Raw genomic sequence first — 22,799 nt, 5'->3', positions numbered from 1 at the left:
GAGCAGAGGTCTAGCAGATGTCTTCAATCTGTGGTGTATGACCCCCAGGGGGCCGTGGAGTCCTGAGAGGCACCCCACTAACAGATGATATGCATATTCAAAAGGCTTTGAGATTCCGAACTGCTGATAGTCATTGAGACACTTGGACTAATGCCCAGAAACATACTCAAATAAGGAAAAGCCCATGCCCTTTCCCCCCTCAAATTCACAAATCAAAATGGACGGGTGCACTGCCCCCAAATTGGAGATGCCTACCTCCACTAATGGAAAAAAACAGCACCGGGTTTTGGCTCAAAAACTCAGCTGAACTGAGCCGAAAATACTAGGAAAACAGAACAAAAAGTTCAAGCTGAGAATAACTCAACATAATACTTTAACAACTCCTAAAAAGAAATGAAACTTGAGAGGAGGGTTTTATGAATTTCCTTATTATTTAACGGAAATGATTTTAATTTATTTCACATTTCAAAAATAATTTGGCGCAGAGACATTGCTTCATTGCGCTAAGGACATATATACAAAATTTTACAAAACATGTATTACAATGACACATTACTAATGATCCCCTGGGAAAAGTGAAAAAAACATGCAAACATTCATCAAGCACTCATGGCCATTATACTCATGCATAAACAAAAACATACATACACTGTAAAGAACTGGGTCTTTGTGGCGACCTTTCTTCACTTGTAAAATTAATTACATCTCAATTTAAACATCAAAAAACATTCCGTTTTTTCATTGCCACAATGAATATAACAGATTTTTTTGAACTTCACAAGAAAAAATATCTTGAAAGCGGTGCGACACAAGGAAAAAGGTTTTTGCATGAGTATAATGGCCATGAGTGCTTGATGAATGTTTGCATGTTTTTTTCACTTTTCCCAGGGGATCATTAGTAATGTGTCATTGTAATACATGTTTTGTAAAATTTTGTATATATGTCCTTAGCGCAATGAAGCAATGTCTCTGCGCCAAATTATTTTTGAAATGTGAAATAAATTAAAATCATTTCCGTTAAATAATAAGGAAATTCATAAAACCCTCCTCTCAAGTTTCATTTCTTTTTAGGAGTTGTTAAAGTATTATGTTGAGTTATTCTCAGCTTGAACTTTTTGTTCTGTTTTCCTACTACCTCCACTAATGGGCCACATGCCAAGCCACTGACTTCCGAAACATCCTCCCCAGTCAACATACTACAAGTCATTCAGAAATCAGCAAGGTCCTTGCAACCAAAATTTGCGAGGTGAGGATGGACATCGGACTACTCTGACAGGATCTGAATAACGCAGTAGACAGGGTCTCTAAGATGGAGGGCAGTATCTCCTAATTAGACAGCATGGTCTCTGAACTCAAGACTGTTGCGTCCCACCTCACCACAGCCTCCAACACCCTGGAGGAAAGTGCTGAAGATGTTTTCAGGAGTATGCCGATGAGGCCGCCCCTGAAATATTTGTCAAAGCCTGGATTGCCTTGTGGATGAAGCTTAACAAGCTCTCCCCTGGTTCTAAACTGGAGAGCCCCCAGAGGGCCTTGGCAAAGAGCACCCCCGTGTTCCACCTAATCGCTTTATCATAAGGGTTTGGAACTACAGAGATAGAGACGCAAAACTTAGCTTAGCTAGAGCCGGAAATAGCTTGTCTTTCAGGTCCTCCCACAGTCTAGTTTTCCAGACTACACTCATGCAAACAAAGAAAATCCTTTGATGACATCAAGCAAAAAAGGTGCGCTATGAATATTTAATATATGCAAATTTTCCTAGCCAGACTAACATCCACAAGTCCTGCTCTGTCTTCTTTGACTCACCAGAGGCTTATTAGAACTGGGTAGCAGAGAGGATGGATCTAAAGCATTGCCTAGGTTGCCTTGGTGGAGACCTTGCCCAGTTTTGAGCAGTGGCAGGGTCACTGGTGGTGTGTACCCGTGGGACAGGTGGCACTCTAGTCAGATAGAAGGGCAACACCCAGATGCATCAGACACTGAAGCACTCAGCTCATAGGAGGAGACCTTGCACCAACACTTGAGCCTTCCGACTCCTGGGCTACATACCTGGAAGGGGGACCGTATGACATGATCCACCCCATCTGATGAGACATACTTTGCATCTCATGAAGACAACTGGGTTGGAACCGCCAGTCTAACTTTACCCATCTCTTGCTTGGCCAGCAACTTGCAATCCTCTCTCATCCATATAGGGGAGGTTCGGTTACATACTGCATTAGCTATACTCATTTTCTAAATGGGGTTCATTAGGGCAACAGATGCTTCAGGGGTGAAAGTATGGGCTGAGGTTTGTTGGAGGGGTCAGTGATGTGTTTTTGCACTGTTTTCGTTAAGATTGTCTTACTCCAGCTTACAGCACTTAATACTTCTGCTATCTATTTTCTGAAGCTTTAAATTCGCTTACTCTGCCACCCTGGTGACCATGGCCTCCTTTAGAGTGATATTATGGAACAACAGACCTAATGACTGTATTAATAGGGGAGCTGCTTTACGTTTTGAAAAGTGCCACGCCCCAGCAGTCCTGTTTCTCAAGAAACCCACTTGCACAGATACTTTCCTTTATCAATCTCTCATGTAAAGTCTCATGCACAGGGACTCTTTGTGACAGTGCTGGGAGGACGAGAGGGGAAACAATTTAAATTTATTAATGCCTACATCCCCTCTCTAATTTTCAGACAGGCCCTCAACGACCTTAAGATTGTTTTGACAGGATGGTTGGGGAAGGGGAGCATGGAGGATGAAAGGGAGATTTAAACATAGTAATGAATGCTGAACTAGTTAAAACTGATGGAAGAGCAATGTGCCCCTAGAGCAGAGGTCTTCAATGTGTGGGGCGCTACCCCCAGGGGGGGCGTGGAGTCCTGGAAGGGGGGTTGCACATTCCCCAGCTTCACTTGTACCTGCAATCTAAAACATTTGATTTTGTTTTGGAAAAAGACAGATGTCCTGGCACGGCTAATTTAAATCGTTATCAGCTGAAGTTTTATCGATTGAGTCTCTAGTGCTGTGAATAGCTTTCGTGCCAGGGTGCCTGCTTGACTAAATGAAATGCAAATGTGCCTAAAGGGTGCTTGGGAGCCGGTACTGGCTTTAATTGATAAAATCAGTCCAAGCTTTGAAATGACAAAGATTTGTTTTTTTAAGTGGTAGTACAAAGAGTAACCAACCGGACAGTGAAGAGCTTGCTTTTAATTTTAACTCCAATAACACAGCCCTTAGTAGCTCTAAAGAGGTGTTGAAGGGACAGTTATGCAAGAAAAATTGCATTACATATGCTCTGGTATTGCTAAAATCTACATTTTGGAAGCACCATTTTATTGTAAAACTATTTACACGTTTTGCAGCCCTCTAATTTACACTGTGTGTAATGCAAGTATGAAATAATGACCTACATAGTCACAGTGCTTGTGACCTCGTACCACTAAAAATACATGACACTATTCTCCACTGCACCAATCAAGATTTAATTATGTGGCTCTCTGGATATACATAGACCTCTGCAGTGCATTAACTAATAGAGGTTTCATAATGGAGTACAGTGCATTTCCCACAGAGGAACAACTTTTAAAATGTATTTTTCATTCTGTTGCCCATTAGTTTATATGTACATAGCTGCTGGTGAAAGACCTAAAAAACATACAGAATATTTTGGGGCTTATTTATGAGAGGCTTGCATCGCCAGAGCATCACTGTTTTTGCGCAAGCATCTCAACCATACCCATGAGGCAGTGCAACGCCACCCTGCATTGCTTTGCTTGGCCCCATAGATATGAAGCAAGACATAGCAGCAAAAGTCACTGAGTTGTCTTACTGTGCGTCAAGGAGGAGTTTCATGGGGTTCCAATGCAACACCAATGGATTTTGATGCTTCCCCGTATTTACAAAATCAAGAAAACCTGGGGCAGCTCCACAAACGGACGCCTCCCCAGCAGAGGCATAACGAGGAGAAATGTTTTCATTCTGCAGCTCACATAGAAAGAGGAAAATGCCTCTCGGGATTGTTTATGTTAAGGAAGGTGCCCCTTCCTCTACAAAAACAATCCTGCCTATGTTGGTGCTACACAGCAATTTGTGCGCCAACACAAGCGAAAAGGTCAGGAATGCACCATATTTCATAAATACGGTGACTTTGAGCCCTTTCACATTGGCATAGGGCAGCCCAGCATGAAGACTTACAGCGCTGCTCTACGCCAATTCCTCATAAATGAAGCCCTTTTTTAGCTACACCTTTGACTACACCCCCACGCTCATTGGCTTTGGTTTGCTAAACACTATTTAATATGATTATTAATATTATTTCCCCACAGTAAAAATATTTGCTTTGGGAATTTGTGGCGTTTATGGTTGTCGATATTTATCGATGATGAGGAGAACCAGGTTCTAGAAATGTTTTTCATAAGAAGGGCCTTACGCCTAAAGAGGTTTGGCAAGGGGGTCTTGGCATCAAAATGTTGAAGACCTCTGCCCTAGAGGGACACCGCCCCCTTGCAGATGGGTTGCCTCCATGGTTCTGTGTGATGTTCGGCCAGTACTGAACCCCCACACAAAAGAATCCACCCACATCTCAGCCCTACAAAAAAACATTTCGAAAATTAATTTAATGTTTCTATCAGCTGCTGATGTCCTGTGGACAAAAAGCTGCACACATCTTTCCCTGAGGAACGTCAGATCACTCACCTTTAGTGATTCAAATCGGGCATCTGAATGCAGATGCACAGTTATCCCAATTTATAGTGAGCAACTAAAATCATATTTTGAGCTGAACAATGGTTCGGTGAACTCACTGGGAATGCTTTGACAGTGTGGTTAGCCGCCCTTTGTGGCAAAGCATTCCAGAGAGGAAAAGAAAACAGTTTATTTCTGACCTGGAAGCAAGAGTACTTCGTCTGGAACGTGAACACCTGGCCACATGTAAGAAGTGGGTTTAGCGCCAACTGGATTTTGACAAGGCCTTCTTGCTGCAATTTTATCTAGATGAAGCCAGGTTAATCTGGATCACCTCTAATTAGCGTGTGTAATGTTACATAATTGTGAGATTTTGGTGACCTTTGACTACATGTTTTAACTGACTTCATTTTGAACGTACATCATTATTTTGCGCTCTCAGCTTGTACCTTCTTGCAGCTTCAGAGTATGATGTTTTAATTTCTTCTCAGCACAGACCAAAACAGCCTTGCTGGAACAGAACATGTGAGATGTGCGTTTGAAAGTGTGACAGAGGAATGTACTTCTCTGTCTCAGAGTCAAAACATGGAGGTTCGGCTGGCTTCCGTCTTGACCTTGTAACAGACCGGTATGGTCAGCCCTGGTTTCGTGATAGATGAAGGGAGGTGGGAATTTCTGTAAGTCTCTGTGTTAGTATTAAATACAGGACATTTTTGCGCTCATACAGAATCTCACTCGTGAGGTTGACTCACCGCCATGGGGAAAGTTGTGCTGTCCCATTGAGACTTCTTGACGACTGAAAGGGTTTCCCAGTCGGACTAACATGAATGTTGTGTGCCACTCAAATGGTGATGTGTGAGCTATGAGTTTTATTGCTCCGTGATGTTCTCATGTTGTGCTTTTATTATTGATTATTTCATTTGACAGTGCTTGTTTGTTGCATTGGACGACCATTATTACTCTCTGCTTATGTTTTGCTCCCTTATATTCGACTTTTGAATGTTCAATTAGTATTTGACTTGTGGTTAATTATTATTTGTGCTTGTTTTGACTATTATATGTTGGTGTTTTAGCTCATGCATTTGATTACATGTGAGTGTCTTATTATTACTTGTTAGTGCACATATATATCTATATACATTTGCATGTTATTTTACCTGTTCCATTTGACATCTGGGAAAGGCTTTCTGTTAGAGAGTGTTGCATTAATAAAACCCCACGCTTCATTTCGAAACTGCCTTTTGAGTGCTGAGCCTCCTTTCCAGGTATTTTTTCATATTTTACTGAGTGTCTCTTCTTGGGAGCGCTGAATTTCTTTTACTTGGGAGTGTAAAGCAAGACATTCTTGTACCAGTAGTTGGGTATGATTTTTAAAAGGGGAAGGAGAAAAATGTTTTCCAAAAAGACAATGTTTTCAGTTGCAGATTCCCAGATGCCAACTGAGATATTTGGGTGGGAAGATGTCCCTTACGCATGTGTAACAGATGAGGGGCAAGCACAGATATTTAAATGATTGCAGAAAGTCTCCTTGGAAGAGGAAAAAGAGCTTAGCACTTCAGGGAGAAAAGGCTGGATTCTTTTGAGCGCTTTTCGTAGCATGTATGAAAAATGTGCGTAGTTAGAAAAAGAACATGATAAAATACAGCAGCAGTTAGTGGAAGCTAAAACAAAAGAAATTGTTAAAAGATAAACCGCAGAGATATCAAACAGCGCACGAGCGAGATGCCAATTGTGTGAAGCAGTATAAATTACCCGATTTTTCAGACAGCCAGAGTGACTTGCGGGACAGGAATGGTGTTCACGTACAGCCAGTGCTTCAACGAAAGTTGAAGGCTAATCCACAATACTGAATAGAAAACACAACAATGGGGGAGGGTCCAAGGGAGAAAAGTTTATAGACCTGCAAGATAGTAATACCCAAAGTTTACTACAAAACACAAAGAACTATCTTGGGTCTAAGAGTGAACAATGATCACAAGTGACAGAGGTTAGTTACGCTAAACTCCCACTAGGAAAAATCCCTTTATAGGACTGGAACCCTCACTCACACTAGGTGACATGCTTCATCATTGAGTTCTTTCTCCCGATGGAAAAACCTAGTTCCACCGAGGGCTACAACCCCCTCACTGTGAGGGAGGAGTCCAGGGATGTTATATGTAAAGATGAGGCTGTATACAAAGGAGATCCTTTTTAGTCCCTTTTAGTCCACAATACTCACAGGAGGTTTTAATTAATTCTCTGAAGGACTTCACCCAGCAAGAGATTAATTGCATTTTAGATCAGATTTCAACAGAAACCAGGGAAGGCTTTGCTAACATGGATTGTGTGTTTGTTTGATCTAGGAGCCTTTGAAGTGATGTTAAACCGAGGAAATGCAGCTACGTTTTGTGCACTTTGAGTATGTGGCAAAAACAAGGAAAGAAGAGGGTGTTTCTGCCATTTTTAACTAAAATATTGCCAGATGCTGGAGAGTGGTATACTCCCTTTGAAAAACAGTTGTTTGTGTGTTATTGTACTCTGATAGACACTGGGCAGACTCAGCTGTGTATGCGTTATTGTGCTCTGACAGACACTGGACAGATACAGTTGCTTTTGTGTTACTATGCTCTGGTAGAGACTGGGCAGATGACAATAAGGCACAATGTGATTTTGAGACTTGAAATTCCTCTAATGCAATGGGTGATGAGTTCCCATTAAGTCACACAGAATAGGGCATGCACAAGAAGCAAATATGATTAAATGGAAGTGGTACATACAGGCAGAAACTGTAGTGTTGCATGAGCAGGTGGTGCAGTTACCAATGGAAAATAGAGGTTACAGGATTTGTCTGAGATACAGGAGTCCCCTGTGAAGTGTGGTAAGGAGTTGTGGCAAGAGATTTGGGAAATATTACCACTAAGCACAGTTACTATGTATCATGTAGATGTCCATTGTCCCATAACTTCACTAGAATGCTGGTCTAATTCCATTGCAAAAAAAAGCCAAAATCTTGGAGGTAGGGATGACAACGCAGGATTCTGAATTGGTGGGAATGGCTGAGTGGACACACCAAAAATGTGGACACCTGGGAGAGAAAGTCACTAACATGTGGGCAGAGAATAAAGGGATGCATTTTCCCCTAGACTGGAGCAGAAGAACAAGTTACTTACCTTCGGTAACGATGTATCTGTAAGAAACATTAGTTAGTTAGATTCCTCACCTTAGAATATCCCCAGGCGTCAGACTGGATCCGGAAGATTTTTGTAGCAATACCCCTTGCGCGTCGCTAGGCGTCGTCTGCGGCTCCGCGTCCGTCGTTGGCATCGTGCGCCGGAATGACGTCGGAGTACTTAGACGCCGCCCTCGCGCGCTGACGTCAGTTCTTGTACATAGCTTTCCGCGCCAGGAACGCAGAGCCATGCAAGAGACCGACACTGGTGCCAAAAAATCTAGGGCCCTGAAAAGGATAGCCTTAACCCTAGATGTCGTTTCGCAGAACGGGGAGGATGGGTGGGTCGGTGAGGAATCTAACTAACTAATGTTTCTTACAGATACATCGTTACCGAAGGTAAGTAACTTGTTCATCTGAAAGAAACACGTTAGTTAGATTCCTCACCTTAGAATAGATACCCAAGCAATACCAACCCCGGTGGTGGGTCTGCGAACCAAGATCACACCAGAAAGTCCTGGAGGACAGAACGGCCAAAGAAGCCATCCCTCTGGACTTGGCTGTCTAGGCAATAGTGCCTGGCAAACGTGTGCAGCGAAGCCCACGTCGCCGCCTGACAGATGTCCTGCAAAGGGACTACCCGTCCCAAAGCAGTAGTAGCCGCCGTGGCCCGAGTAGAATGGGCTCGCAGCCCAACAGGAGGGTCCTTTTTTGCCAAGGAATAACAGATATTTATACACAAAACGACCCACCGGGAGATGGTCCGTTTGTGCACAGCTTTTCCCTTCTTAGCACCCACGTAGCCAACGAAAAGCTGGTCGTCCACCCGGAACTGTTTCGTGCGGTCCAAATAAAAGAAGAGCGCACGTTTTGGGTCCAGACGGTGGAGCCGCTCTTCCTCTTTGGAAGGATGCGGAGGTGGAAAGAAGGTGGGCAAGGTGACAGATTGCCCAAGATGAAAGGGGGTCACCACTTTCGGTAGAAAGGAAGGACGAGGCCGAAGGACAACCTTGTCCGGATGAACAGATAGAAAAGGAGGCTTGGACGACAGAGCCTGGAGCTCACTCACCCGTCTAGCCGAGGTGATGGCTAACAGGAAAGCAGTCTTAAGAGTGAGAAGACGAAGAGGACAATTGTGAAGAGGCTCAAAGGGAGCGCACATCAGAAATGTTAAGACAAGATTCAAGTCCCACTGAGGCATTACGAAAGGGACAGGAGGGAACGTGTGAGTAATGCCTTTAAGAAAGCGTGAAACTACAGGGGACTTGAAAAGAGAGGGCTGATCAGGAAGCCGTAAGAAGGCAGAGATGGCAGCAAGATAACCTTTCAAGGTGCCCAGGGCAGAGCCCTGCCGGGCCAAAGAAAGAAGAAAGAGGAGAACCTCAGAAAGAGGAGCAGAAAGGGGATCCACAGCCTTTGCTATGCACCATGCCACAAATTTGTTCCACCGGCAGGCGTATACCGTCTTTGTGGAGGGACGTCTGGCTGCCAGAATGATATCACAGACTTCAGGAGGCAAGTCAAATGGCATCAACTGCCGCCGCTCAATCTCCACGCATGGAGGTGGAGGCTGGACAGGTTCGGGTGGAGGACCGTCCCCTGCTGCTGCGACAGAAGATCCTCCCGAAGGGGCAGATGTATCGGAGGATCGGCCAACATACTGAGTAGCTCGGGATACCAGTACCTTCGTGCCCAATCCGGAGCCACCAAGATGACCTGGGCCCGGTCGCGCCTGATCTTCTTCAGCACTCTGGGCAGAAGTGGTATAGGCGGAAAGGCGTACAACAGACCGCAACTCCACTCGCGACGAAAAGCGTCGCCTACCGAGTGCCGCCTTGGAAATTCCAACGCGCAGAACTGCTGACATTGCGCGTTCTCGTCGGTGGCGAATAGATCTAACCAAGGCTCTCCCCACTGCTGAAAGAGACCTTGCGCCACCTCGGAGTGCAGACGCCATACGTGATCCATCATGCACCGGCAGCTGAGTTCGTCTGCTCTGGCGTTCAGAGAGCCCGCCAGATGTTGAACCACCAGGGTGATGCCCTGGTGTTCCAGCCATGTCCAGAGGCGCAGAGCCTCCTGACAAAGGGTCCATGACCCCACCCCGCCCTGTTTGTTGCAATACCACATGGCGGTGGTGTTGTCCGTGAACACCTGCACGACACTTCCCCGGACAGAGGGAAGGAAGGCTTTCAGTGCAAGTCGGATCGCTCTCAGCTCCAACAAGTTGATGTGGAGGCGAGACTCCGCCAGAGACCAGAGGCCTCTGATCTCCGCCTCTCCCATATGGCCACCCCATCCCAGGAGGGACGCATCCGTCACTACGACATGCTCCGGTAGGGGTAGGGAGAGGCTCTTGCCCGTGACCCAATCGCGGTCCGTGAGCCACCACTGCAACTGCTGTGCAGTGCCCTCCGAGATCAAGACATGGTCGGACAGGTTGCCGTGATGCTGGGCCCACTGAAACTTCAGGTCCCACTGCAGAGCCCGCATGCGCCGCCTGGCGTGATGCACTAGTAGGATGCAGGAGGCCATCAGCCCCAGAAGCCGCAACACTAGCCTGACCGAAACCCAGGATAGAGGCCGAAAGATGGGAATCAGGGCCTGTATATCCCGGACCCGCTGTTCCGGTGGATGGACCCGGAACTGCGCCGAATCGAGAACCGCTCCGATGAAGAGGAGCTTCTGAGAGGGGCTCAGGTGTGACTTTGGCACATTGATGGAAAACCCCAGCAAATGCAGGAGATCCGCCATAGTCTGGAGGTGGGAGACGACTGTCTGGGGCGAGCCCGCCTTCAACAACCAGTCGTCGAGATAGGGGAAGACTGGAACCCCTGATCTGCGCAGATGAGCTGCGACCACTGCCATCACTTTCGTGAACACCCGAGGGGCACTGGTAAGGCCGAAGGGGAGCACGGTGAACTGAAAGTGCTCCTGACCCACCGTGAACCGCAGGTAACGCCGGTGGGCCGGCAGGACAGGGATATGGAAATATGCATCCTGCAAGTCCAACGCTACCATCCAGTCTCCTGGTCTAGGGCAGCTAGAACCTGAGCCAAAGTCAACATTTTGAACCGTTCCTTCCGGAGGAAGGCATTGACGTTCCTGAGGTCCAAGATAGGGCGTAGGCCTCCTTTGCCCTTCTTGGGAACCAGAAAGTAGTGGGAATAACAACCACGACCTACTTCTGGGCTCGGAACGCGCTCGACGGCCTCTTTGGCCAAGAGGGCCAAAACTTCCTCTCGCAGAAGATTCAAATGATCCTCCGAGATACGGTGGTGCTGCGGTGGCATGGCTGGAGGGGTCATCTCGAAGGGGAGGGAGTAGCCCCTTCGGACGATTTGCAGCACCCACCTGTCCGAAGTAATGGTACGCCAGTGGAGCAGGTGATGGCGAACCCGGCCTCCCTCTGGCGAGGAATGGGCCTGAAAGCTCGGACTAGGAAGGCTTTGAGGCGGGTGCTGCCGGGGTGGATGTGGACTGACCGCGTTGTCCTCCAGTACCGCCTCGGCGGAAACCACGTCCGCGACCGCGTGCAGGCTGGTTCTGCGGCCGGTGGCTAGGCGGACGTGAGGAGGTGCCCCTTCCATGGCCACGAACGGAGCCAAAAGCGGATGTTTGTGGCAGCGGGGCCGAGAGGCCCAAGGACTTGGCCGTAGCCCGGGAGTCCTTGAAGCGAGCCAGCGCACTGTCCGCTTTCTCACCAAAAAGGCGAGCGCCATCAAAAGGCATGTCCATGAGTGTGCTCTGGACATCCCCTGAAAAGGACGTGGACCGCAGCCAGGCGTGGCGTCGAAGCGCCACCGTGGTAGAAATCGCCCTACCCAGCGAGTCCGTAGTGTCGGATGGCATGGCGCACTGCATCTCTCCCATCGGCCAGAGCCGAGGAAAGCCGTGCCCGGGCCTCCTCTGGGCACAGTGGCAGCACGTCCTTCACCGTATCCCACAGAGAGTGGGAATAACGGTCCAAGAGACAGGCGGTGTTTAAAGACCGCAGGCCCAAACTGAGCGAGGAGAACAGCTTCTTACCGAACTGTTCCAGTCTCTTAGAATCCCGGTCCGGAGGAGCGGACGGGAAGGAGGATTGGGAGGTAGAGGCCTGGATAACCAGACTTTAGGGGGTGGGGTGTTGGGACAGAAAACTGGGGTCGCCCAGAGCAGGGCGGTGGCGCCTGGCAACGTTCCTATCCACAGGAGGGACTGTGGAGGGCTTGGACCAGGTGCCCTGCAGAACGTCAGTGAGGGCCTCATTGAATTGCAGCAGAGGCTCAGTGGAGCATGCGGCAGACTGAAGCACCTCAGTGAGGATGTTAGTCCTCACAGCCACGGCAGGCAGCTCAAGCCCAAGGGCCGCGGCCGCCTTGCACAGCACCACAGAAAAAGCTGCAACCTCCTCTGAAGCCACAGTCGGAGGAGAGATGAATCCAGTGTCCGGTGAGGTATCCAATCCACTGGCCTTCCCCAGTTCATCTGCCCAGTCCTGAGAAAGTTGCCCTTGAAGGGCCATAGGGTCCTCAGACCCCTCCCAGTCGCCCCCTTCATCCGATTCCTGGTAAACAGGAGGAATGATCAGAGCCGGTCGATAGACATAATGTGTCTCTAGCGGTGTCGGATGCGGCGTCGGGCGGCGCCGCATCGGCGTCGGGACCGGACAGGGGCTGAACCGGTGATCGACGTCGACCGGAGTCGGCGTCGGGGGTGGTACCGGTGTCGGCGGAGGAGGCGTGACGAGGTCCACCTGCGTCGACGGGGGCCCAGGCTCGGGCCCCTCGGGGACCTGCGGCGTCGGGGCCGGAGCCTCCAACGGCGCCGGGGCCGGAGCCGCCGGCACGCAAGGTCGCCCAGTCGAGTCCGCGGGGCCCGAAGGCGCGACAGCGGGCGTCGACGGCGGGGCCAGGCTCCTCATGGCCGAGAGGAAGGCACTGACCTTCGTCGGCGTCGCGTCAATCCCAGGGACCGGCGGGTATGGGGATTTGCGCGGCGCCTGTGGCTCCAGCGGAGCTGCGGGGGTGGAACCACCCTGACCCTCGGACGAGTCGCGCGACCGGCGAGGGGAGTCCGAAGAGCGGTGTCGCCTCTTGGACTTCTTAGAGCACTTCGACTTACCCGAAGACTTCGAGCCAGATGAGCGACGATGTCGAGTGCGGCTCCGCGACCGATCCTTGACCTCCTCCTGGACCGGGATCGAGAGGGGCGTGGAGCCGAGTGGCGAAGCTCGAGAAGCTTGCGGGACCGCTCCCGCCTAGCTTTCGAGGTCAGGGCCATACAATCGGAGCACGACTCCGCGTCGTGGTCGAGGCCCAAGCAGTACAGGCACCGGCGGTGATGATCGGTCACCAACATCAGTCGGTGACAGTCGTCGCAGGCCTTGAAACCAGGCATCCTACCGGCACCAGAGTCGAGAAGTGACCAAAAAGAGTCGAAAAAGTTAGTCAAAAATTTACTAAAGGGGTAGCTCTCCCGGATCGGCGCTTACTGGCGCGGAAAAAAGAACTGACGTCAGCGCACAAGGGCGGCGTCTAAGTACTCCGACGACGTCATTCCGGCGCACGCCGCCAACGACAGACGCGGAGCCGCAGACGACGCCTAGCGACGCGCAAGGGGTATTGCTACAAAAATCTTCCGGATCCAGTCTGACGCCTGGGGATATTCTAAGGTGAGGAATCTAACTAACGTGTTTCTTTCAGATCTGTGATTCCTATTTGTCAGCATGCACAACACAGACCGGTCCCATGGATGGTAAGGGGCCAGTTGGAGAAAGGAAAACTACCAGCACTGATATGGCAGATGGAGTACATTGGGCCTATGCTAAATAATCAAAGGTGTACTTATTCAGCAGTGTATCGACGGATAGTCAGACAGGGGACTGCCCCAGCCCTTCCTACTGTGCGAGGGGGAAGAAGGGTTTGGCTCCATAAACAAGAACCCAGAGGCCAAATTGGGAATAGAATCCTTAAATCATTCCCCAGAACCAGCAGAGATCATTGAAGACGGAAAAGACAATACTTTGTCATCAGCTCAAAGACAGGAAAAAGAGAACATGTGCTTTCTGAGGAATGTTGCTTTAAAATAACTGGAGGGTCGTGTACATTCACACGGTTAGGAATGATGTTGTTTTCATTGACTCCAGCATTGCATACCAAGGGTACAAGAGAAACAGTTCAGATTGATGAAGATGCGGTTTTATTATTCTGAGATTCATTTATTGTCTTAGACAGAATATATAAGTTTAGCTGCTTATAGTAGAAGTTTCAGGATTCGCCATTTATAACACTAGGAGCATTAATAAGTTAAAATGTTTGATGGTTAGTGTATTTCTCACACATTTATTTCTGTAGCGGAGATATTATTAAATATACAAGTTATTTTAGGTGGAATAATCATAGCAATATGTGTCATGATTTTATTATGTTACCGTTTTAATGTGTGCCTATTTTTATATTAATTCTTTCACCTAAAGAAGTTGATTTTAGATTTGCATTTTATGAGGGTCAAAGGTCAAGGAGTGGAGTGTAATGCTAAATGATTGTGGTAACCTTTTACCTTATGTTTTTCTGACTTAATTTCGAATGTACAACATCATTTTGCGCTCTAATTTTGTGCCTTCTTGCAGCTTCAGAGTATGATTTTTAAATTTCTTCTCAGCACAGAACAAAACAGACTTGCTGGAACAAAACATGTGGGATGTGCGTTTGAAAGCGTGAGGGAGGAATGCATTTCTCTGTCTCAGAGTCAAAACACAGAGGTTCGGCCAGCTTCCGTCTTGACCGTGGAACAAACCAGTTCGGTCAGCCTAGGTTTTGCAATAGATGAAGGGAGGGGGAATTTCTAAAAGTCTCTCCGTTTTAGTAAAAAGTATTAAAGACAGGACGTTTTGGCACTCATACAGAAGCTCACCCATGAGGTGGATAAACCGTCACGGGGAAAGTTTTGTTATCGCATTGAGACTTCTGGATGACAAAGTTCTTCCCAGTCGAGCGGACCAGAATACTGTGTGCCACTCAAAGGGTGATGTATGAGCTGCGAGTTTTATTGCTTTTGATGTTTTCATGCTGTGCTCTATATAATGGATTCTTTCATATGACAGAGTTTATTCCTGGCATTTGACAGTGCTTGTTTCTTGCATTGGACGTCCATTATTATCTACTTATGTTTTGCTCCCTTATATTTGACTTGGGAATGTTGAATTAGTATTTGACTTGTGAGTATTTATTATTATTTGCGGGTGTTTTACAATAATTATCTGCTGTTGTTTTATCTTGTACATTTTGAATACCTGCGAGTGTCTTATGATTATATGCTTATATATATATATCATGTGATCAAGGCTCTACGGAGTCGAAACGCGTCATGGCTGACATACCTTGAGAGAATAAACCATTTTTTTGCACTGAACTGCGGTCCGTGCTCCTTTCTTTCCGATACGACAAAAAACGCTTTCCAAGGCGAAGGAGTGTTCCTGATATATAAATATACACACACTTGCATGTTGTTTTACCGGTTTCATTTGACCTCTGGGAAAGCCTTTCTGTTCGAAAGTGTTGCATTAATAAAACCACACGCTTTATTTTGGGACTGCATTTTGATTTGCCTCATTTGGTGAGTGCGGAGCCTCCTTTCCAGGTGTTTTTTCTTGTTTATTGAGTGCCTCTTCCTGGGAGTGATACATTTAATTTATTTGGGAGTGTAAGGCAAGACAGCGTGTCTTTGAAATGGGAGACAAATTTGTGGTGTACTGGCTGGCCACCAGGGACACTGTATCTAGGTTGATCCCATAGAGATAGACTTAAATCCAACTGTGGTCAATACTGCTACGCTTACTTTCTTTGCCTCCAACTATCAAAAACTATACACAAATTGGGTACTTTCTAACAGCAAGCGATCCACTGGACTCATTGACCATCTCTCCCTCTGGGTTCTGAACAGGTGTAATAGGGAACTGTTGGGAGATGAAAGTGGATAAAATTCAGGCAGCTATTGGCAACATGCCCCCAGGCAGAATGCCCCATCGAGGTGGGTTTCTGCATGAATGCTAAATTTAAATCTCTTCTTTGCCATCAATTATTGAATATGTTCCACGAGGCGTTGGGGGAGACCTGATGTCATCCAAACTTGATTTGATGACAATTTTGGTAATACCCAAGTCAAGGCATCCACTGCTTTGCTCCTCATATCATCTGATTTTCCTCATAAATATGGAGACTTAGACTTTTGCTAAAGTCTTTACTGCAAGATTGTTGTGGGATGTCCCTTCCCTGATTCACCCAGATAAGTGCGGAGTAACCTCTAATCGTAGCACTTGACAATGCATCCATAGAGTCCATGTCACACTTGAACAGACTGGTACCCTCCAAAACCTATATGCCCTCATGCGAATAGGTTTTGAGAAAGTAATGGATACTCTTGACTGGACCTTTCTCTTTATGGTGCTGTCGTGCACAGGGCTTGGATCCAGCTTTATGTGCTTCACATGCCCACCCTCAAACTCAGGTTAAAGTGAATGGCACTTTGACACCCACTTTTCAGCGCAAACTACGTACCAGCCAGGGATGGTCCCTCTCGCCACCATTTTCACTTTGGTGATGGAGCCTTTGGTGACTTGAGTCAGGTGCAACACTCAGATGAATGGGTTCCAATGGGACAGAGGCACTGAGGACTGCATTGCACTCGATGCTGATGATATGCTGGTCTTTGTGGGTCGTCCCCGAGACACTGCCCCCCCCCACGGCTGATTAAAATGCTAGACTTTTATGGCAAAGCATCTGCCCCCTGAGGGTCAACTGAACCAGGTCGACCCTTACCCTGATCAGAGGTGGCTTGGAATCGGTTAACTGGCAATCCCATTTCTGTATCCACAAACTCAGTTTTAGGTACCTCGGCACTTGAATTGCACTGGCAACCAGATTTGAACTTACTTGTAGTCCAAACTTATCCCCACTGCTATCTAAAACATCTAGGTATATAAATGGGTGGTCAAACCTTCAGCTCAATATCCTGGGGGGAGAATAGCCCTCTTCAACAAGATGATGTCCCTACTCAGGTCCCTAAAAGTACTTCAAAACTTCCCCCTACTGGTCCACAGGGAACTAGGAGCCCGGACACGCTCCTTTCGGTGGGCAAACCTGGCCCTGTGCATTCTGTTGGATAATAGTATATAATCTTAATAGGATGGCGGTATGGGTATGACAGACACCTATTACTGGGCCTCACATATCCTGGTCTTGAATAATTGGTTTCACAGAGAGTACTGTGACCCAGTATGCTGAACCAAAGTTTCCAAATCGGTAAAAAATACTGGGCTTAATGTACTGTGTTCCTATTCCACACTTGCTCCCAGAAGTAACTAAAGTGACCATTTACTACTGGTGATCTGCTCTCTGTTAGATTGGTTGGTTGAAAACACAGACTTGGAAAATGACTTTCTGACATGGGAAATTACTTCTATATAGTGCTGGGTTCGCTAAAATTGAGCTTACCAAGTTTAGTGACGTTGTGGCAGGCAAACAAATAAAGCTGTGTCAGGACTTCCACAGTGAATTTAACCTGCATAAAATGCATTTCTGTAAATACCTTCAGCTTTGCCATGGACTGGCCTCTCACTAGGCAGCCCTGATTTACCTCCCAGAATAAAGACCTTTGGAGGCCTAGCTTTTTCTTGACCTGCTGAGAAAGGTGGATAAGGTACATGTATAAGTCCCTCACCATCAATGCCCCGGATCACTTACGGGTTCTTAAGAAAAATGGGAGGGCTGGGTGGATCCCTTTTAATGAATGTGAGTGAAGACACGCGAAAATAGCCACACGTGAAATTGTCAAACCCACCCAGCTGTGACTCATACAGCTAAATTACCTACATCTTACTTCACACCTAAGTACTGATGGGCATGCCTGCAGGATCCACTCACCCTCGGGATTTCTATGTGACACTACTGAGAGCGATTTCTTTAATGTTAGTTGGGGCTGAACTGTCATTGCAAAATACTGGATTAAAATTCCTTCTGCTCTCTCTAGAGAGCAGGCCTGTGAATTGCCCTCCTTGTATTTCTTCAGTGGCCATTTTAGAAAAACTGAGTGGCAGTAGGGTGGAACGTGCCTGGGTTGTACTGCTACAGTGATTGCAAAGAAGAACAACGCTTTGTATTGGAAATCCCTCATCACTATCCCTAAATTGGTGTGGTAAGTCATGGATAACTGCAAAGATAGAGAACCCCATCTATAAGACCAGAGGATGTCCTCATAAAAATAGTTAGAATGTGGGGACTGTGGCAGACTATTATGGAACACTTAACAAAAAATGCTATGTGTCTCTTTATGTTACAATATCGAAAAACGTTGCTACTAATGCTGCAATGTGTTGTATTTCTATACCATTCTAAAAAGGAACAAAATTTGGTTTAGAAAAAAAAAAAACTTGCACCAAGAGCACCTGAAGTTTACTCACATGGCAGCACAAATGTGATGGCGATCAGGAAGACTGGTTTGAGGATCAGGAACCCTCAGTGAGCAACTGCATCAACAGGTGTGCACATAAGAAATGTTACCACTAGTTTCAAGTTCCATTATGGCATAATGAACCGCTTTGGGGGAAACCTGTGAGTTAGACCTTTGACAAAATGCATCAAATGGTAAATACAAAAGACCGAAAGGGCTTACAGATACCACTTAAACTACTCCCACTGCAAGGCCTTGCTGGGCAATAACACATTCACGAGTTTGGCCTGCAGAGGATCAGTATGACTAGCACTACACCGTTCGACAAACTTAACCCAGCACCCAGCGTAGATGGAATTTTTGTTGCAGAGCGTTGTGACTGCAAAGATAACATTGGATACTGTGGTAGGCATATCAAGCACATATAACTGTTGCTGCTCAGTCTTCATGCATGGAGGTGTAGGTTGCGGAGACCCAGGTACTGTACTGGCGAGACAGGAGGTCCTCTCTAAGTGGTAGCTGGATTGAAGGACAAATGCTCATGCCCGCTGGATACCATACGCTTCTGGCACAGTCTGGGGAAATTAAGATGACTGTCCTCATTTTCCTTAGAACTCGAGGCAGAAGTGGTAGAGGCGGGAACATATATAGGAGACCAGTGTCCAATCAAAGTCTGAATGTGCCTACTAGTCTAGTGACTTTCCTGCAGGAAAGTCTACTATGCAGTAGAGTTGGTACAGCATGTTTTCAAAGTTGATGAACACATCTAACCAGGTTATACCCCACTGGTGGAAGATGCCCCTTGCCACCTTGGCGTGGAGATGGCACTTTTGGTCCACCAGCCAATGTCTGCTCAGATCATATGCCCTAGCATTCAGAGACCCTGGCAGATAGTTGGCAACCAGAAAGTTGATCTGAAGGTCCAGCAACTCTCGTAAGAGTAGGGCCTGCTGACACTGGACCCAGACCTCTCTTTGTCTAGCTTGTTGCAGTACCACATTGCAGTCTTGTTTTCTGGAAGGACTTGCACCAGTTTCTCCTTGATGGATGACAGGAAGCCTTTTAAGCCTGATGTTAAGGTGGCTCTCTGCTGTAGAACTCTGATCTTCAACTCTGCCACATAAACCCACCACCACATCAGTGTCGCATCTGTCACCACTTTGAATTATGGGTGGGGGAGGTAGATTAGCCTCCCACAGGTTTGTCTTCTACCACAGAAGATCCTGAGAAATTTCCCGTGCGATCTAGACAAAGTGGAAGAGGCAGCCCTGAGCCTGAGGTTCCACTACAGGGCCTGCATATGCCATCTAGTATTCAGGACAAGGAGAATGCATGAGACTAGGAGTCCAAGAAGCCTCAGAGACATCTTCATCAGCTCAAAACATCAGGATCATATCCTGAATGTCCTGGATTCGCTGTGGCGGTGAAAAGGCCTTGAATGCCACCCTGTCCAGGGCCGTACCAAGGAAGGAAATGCTCTGAACGGGGAATAGTTAGGACTTGTGCTCATTGATGAAAAAGACCAAAGATAGCAGGAGTTCATCTGTCATCCGGAGTGGTGTACGAGTGACTGTGAGAGCCTAAATTGAGCAGTCAGTCAAAGTAAGGCAAAGCTTGTCAGTGACCACCATCATCACTTTTGTGAACACCTGAAGGGCCAAGGTATGGCAGAAGGGGAGCACAATATATTGGAAATGTTATAACCCATTATAAGACTCAGCTAAAGCCTGTGTGACAGCAGAACCAGTACCTGGAAATATGTGCTCTGCAAGTACAGGTGCACTGCTCTGTCCCAAAAGTAGAAAGAATCGGGGGACAGGATGATGATCCTAAATTTGCCTTTCTGCAGAAAAACGGATGTGGATTGAGGTCCACTATAAGGCCTGAGGTCCCCATATGCCTTTGGCACTAGAAGTATGGGGCATAGTACCTTTAGCCCCTCTCCTAAACCAGCACCCACTTGATGACACTTTACTAGCAGAGGGTAAACGTCTTGTAGCAAGATTGCAGAAAGGGCTGATGACACTTGCTGTGATGTGGGGGAAAAACAGAGCAGGGAGAAATTGAAAGGCAGGGCATAGACCATTTGAATGATTTGTAAGACTGATCTGTCTGACATGAAACATCACCAACTGGGGAGGAAGGAGTATGTTGCTTACCCTGTAAGCATCTATTTGAAGCGTGTATTGCTGCAGATTCACATGCTATGCACACTCCTGCCAAATAGTTTTGGGCCCGGACTCAGCAAGTAGTTTTTCTCAAGGAAGTTTTATGGACGGCGTCATGTCTCTTCCCTCTCGAGGCATTTCGCATGTGCAGCTGCTCCTTTGTTAAATAATGTTTTTCCCCCCGGCCATATGGGAATTGGGGATATAGTCTTCTAGGTTAGCTTTGCTGTTGAACATGCTGTATTTTTGTGTACGTGTCACCAAATAATACTTGCCGGGGAGGCAGGAGGGTGCATGTGAATCTGCAGCTCTACATGTTACGAACCGAGGCTTACAGGGTAACTTACTCCATTCGTAGCATGTGTTGGGTGCAGATACACATTCTATGATTAGACTACAAAGCAGTATCCCTATTGTGGTGGCTTTAGGCATGAGATGGCGCATTTGCTTCAAATAATGTGCGTAGGACTGTTTGTCCGACTAGAACCGGTTGTCTGGCTTGCACATCTACACAAAAATGTTTGATAAAAGTGTGTGGGTTTATCCATGTTGCTGCTTTGCAAATGTCAATTAGAGGGATATTCCCTAGAAAGGCTATTGTTGCTCCTTTTTCCTTGTTGAATGGGCTCTAGGTATAGTTGTTAGCATTTGTTTAGCTTTGTATACATTTGACTATCCATTGTGCTATTCCCGATTTAAGAAATAGCATTACGTTTGCGTGGATTTACGAAAAAAAACAAATAGTTGTGTATTTCTGAAGGGTTTTGTTGGTTCCAAATAGTACATAAGAGCATGTTTGACATCAAGTGTGAGTAATGCTCATTCTGCTGGTTTTGGAAAGAAAACTGGCAATCCAAAGTTTGATTTACATGGAAAGGCGATATGACCATTGGTATAAACTTTGAATCCGTGCATAAACGCACTTGGTCTTGGAACACTTGAAAATATGGTTCAATGGTGAGTGTGTGTATTTCGCTGACCCTTCGTAAGGAAGTTATCGCTACAAGGAAACAACCTTCCGTGTTAGAAATTGTATTTGACATTTGTGAAATGGCTCAAAATGGTGTCCCCATGAGTCTTGTTAATACCATCTTTAAATTCTATGTAGGTACAGGTGGTGTACGTGGTCGAATGACTCTTTTTAAGCCTTCCATGAAAGCTTTAATGACAGGTATACGGAAAAGGGATTGATGCTTCCTGTTTTGTAGGTATGCTGCAATGCCTGCTAAATGTAGGTATATGGAAGTATTTGTTAAATGTGCTTTTTGCACATGCAATAAGTAACAAATTAGTTGTTGTTCTGCTGGAGAGGATGTATTAATGTTATTGGAAGCACAATAGTGAACTAAACGTTTGCATTTAGCAGCATAGCATGCCCTTGTCGTTGGTCTTCTGGCCATGTTTAAAACAGCTGTGCATTCAGCAGGTACATTTAAGTATCCTAGTTCTATGACTTCAGGAGCAGGATCGCAAGATTGAGTTGTTGAATATTGGGGCGTCTTAATCTGCCCCTGCTGTGAGTGAGAGGGGTTGGAACGTTGAGTAGTTTCTCATGAGGTATAAGGTATAGCACTAGTAGTGTTGTGTACCCAGGTTGTGAAGCTCATAAGGGAGCTATGAGTATTATAGGTAAGGGAGTCTGCCTGACCACGTAAGGAATGAGTGGGAGAGGCGTAAAAGTGTATGCAAAGATCCCGGACTTGTTCATCCATATTGCATTCTCCTTAGATTGTGGGTGCCTGGATGCGAAGTGTTGGCATTTTTGAGTTTTCTACAGTAGCGAAGAGATCTATTGTTGGGGTACCCCACCTTTGGAAGTATTTTTGTACTAACTGGATGTGGATTTCCCACTTGTTAACCTGTTGTTGTGTCATGCTCAACAGGTCCGCTATGGAGTTGTCCTTCCCTGGTATGTATTGAGCTAGGAGGTGGACTTTGTGAATGTTTTCCCATTACCATATGATCTGTGCTAGTTGTGACCGTTGTTTTTGAATGTAGTTTATTGCTGTCATGTTGTCTGTTCATAGGACTTTTTTCCTACCTTTGTTGAGAAAGAATGCTATGACAGAGTTCCAACATGTTCATGTGCAATGTCTGTTGTTGTGTCGACCATTGCCCCTGAACCACTATGTTCTCCATATGAGCACCCCAACCATGAGTGATGCATCGGTTGAGATTGTCACATGTAGGATTAGGCTCTTCCCTTTACTGTGCCTGGTGGACTTAGGGTGAAACCAACACAAGACCCTCCATGCCACCCTCACTTGTGACCATTGTGACGCTATGTACTCTTGGAGGGTTCTCATATTTAGTATAGCCTGAGGAAGTATTGCTATGAAAGTAGCCATCATCCCTAAAAGTCACATCACTGTTTTGAGTGGTAG

Source organism: Triturus cristatus, chromosome 1_2 (assembly GCF_964204655.1).
Source record: "Triturus cristatus chromosome 1_2, aTriCri1.1, whole genome shotgun sequence".
NCBI classification, from domain to species: Eukaryota; Metazoa; Chordata; class Amphibia; order Caudata; family Salamandridae; genus Triturus; species Triturus cristatus.
This window is presented reverse-complemented; position numbering follows the sequence as displayed.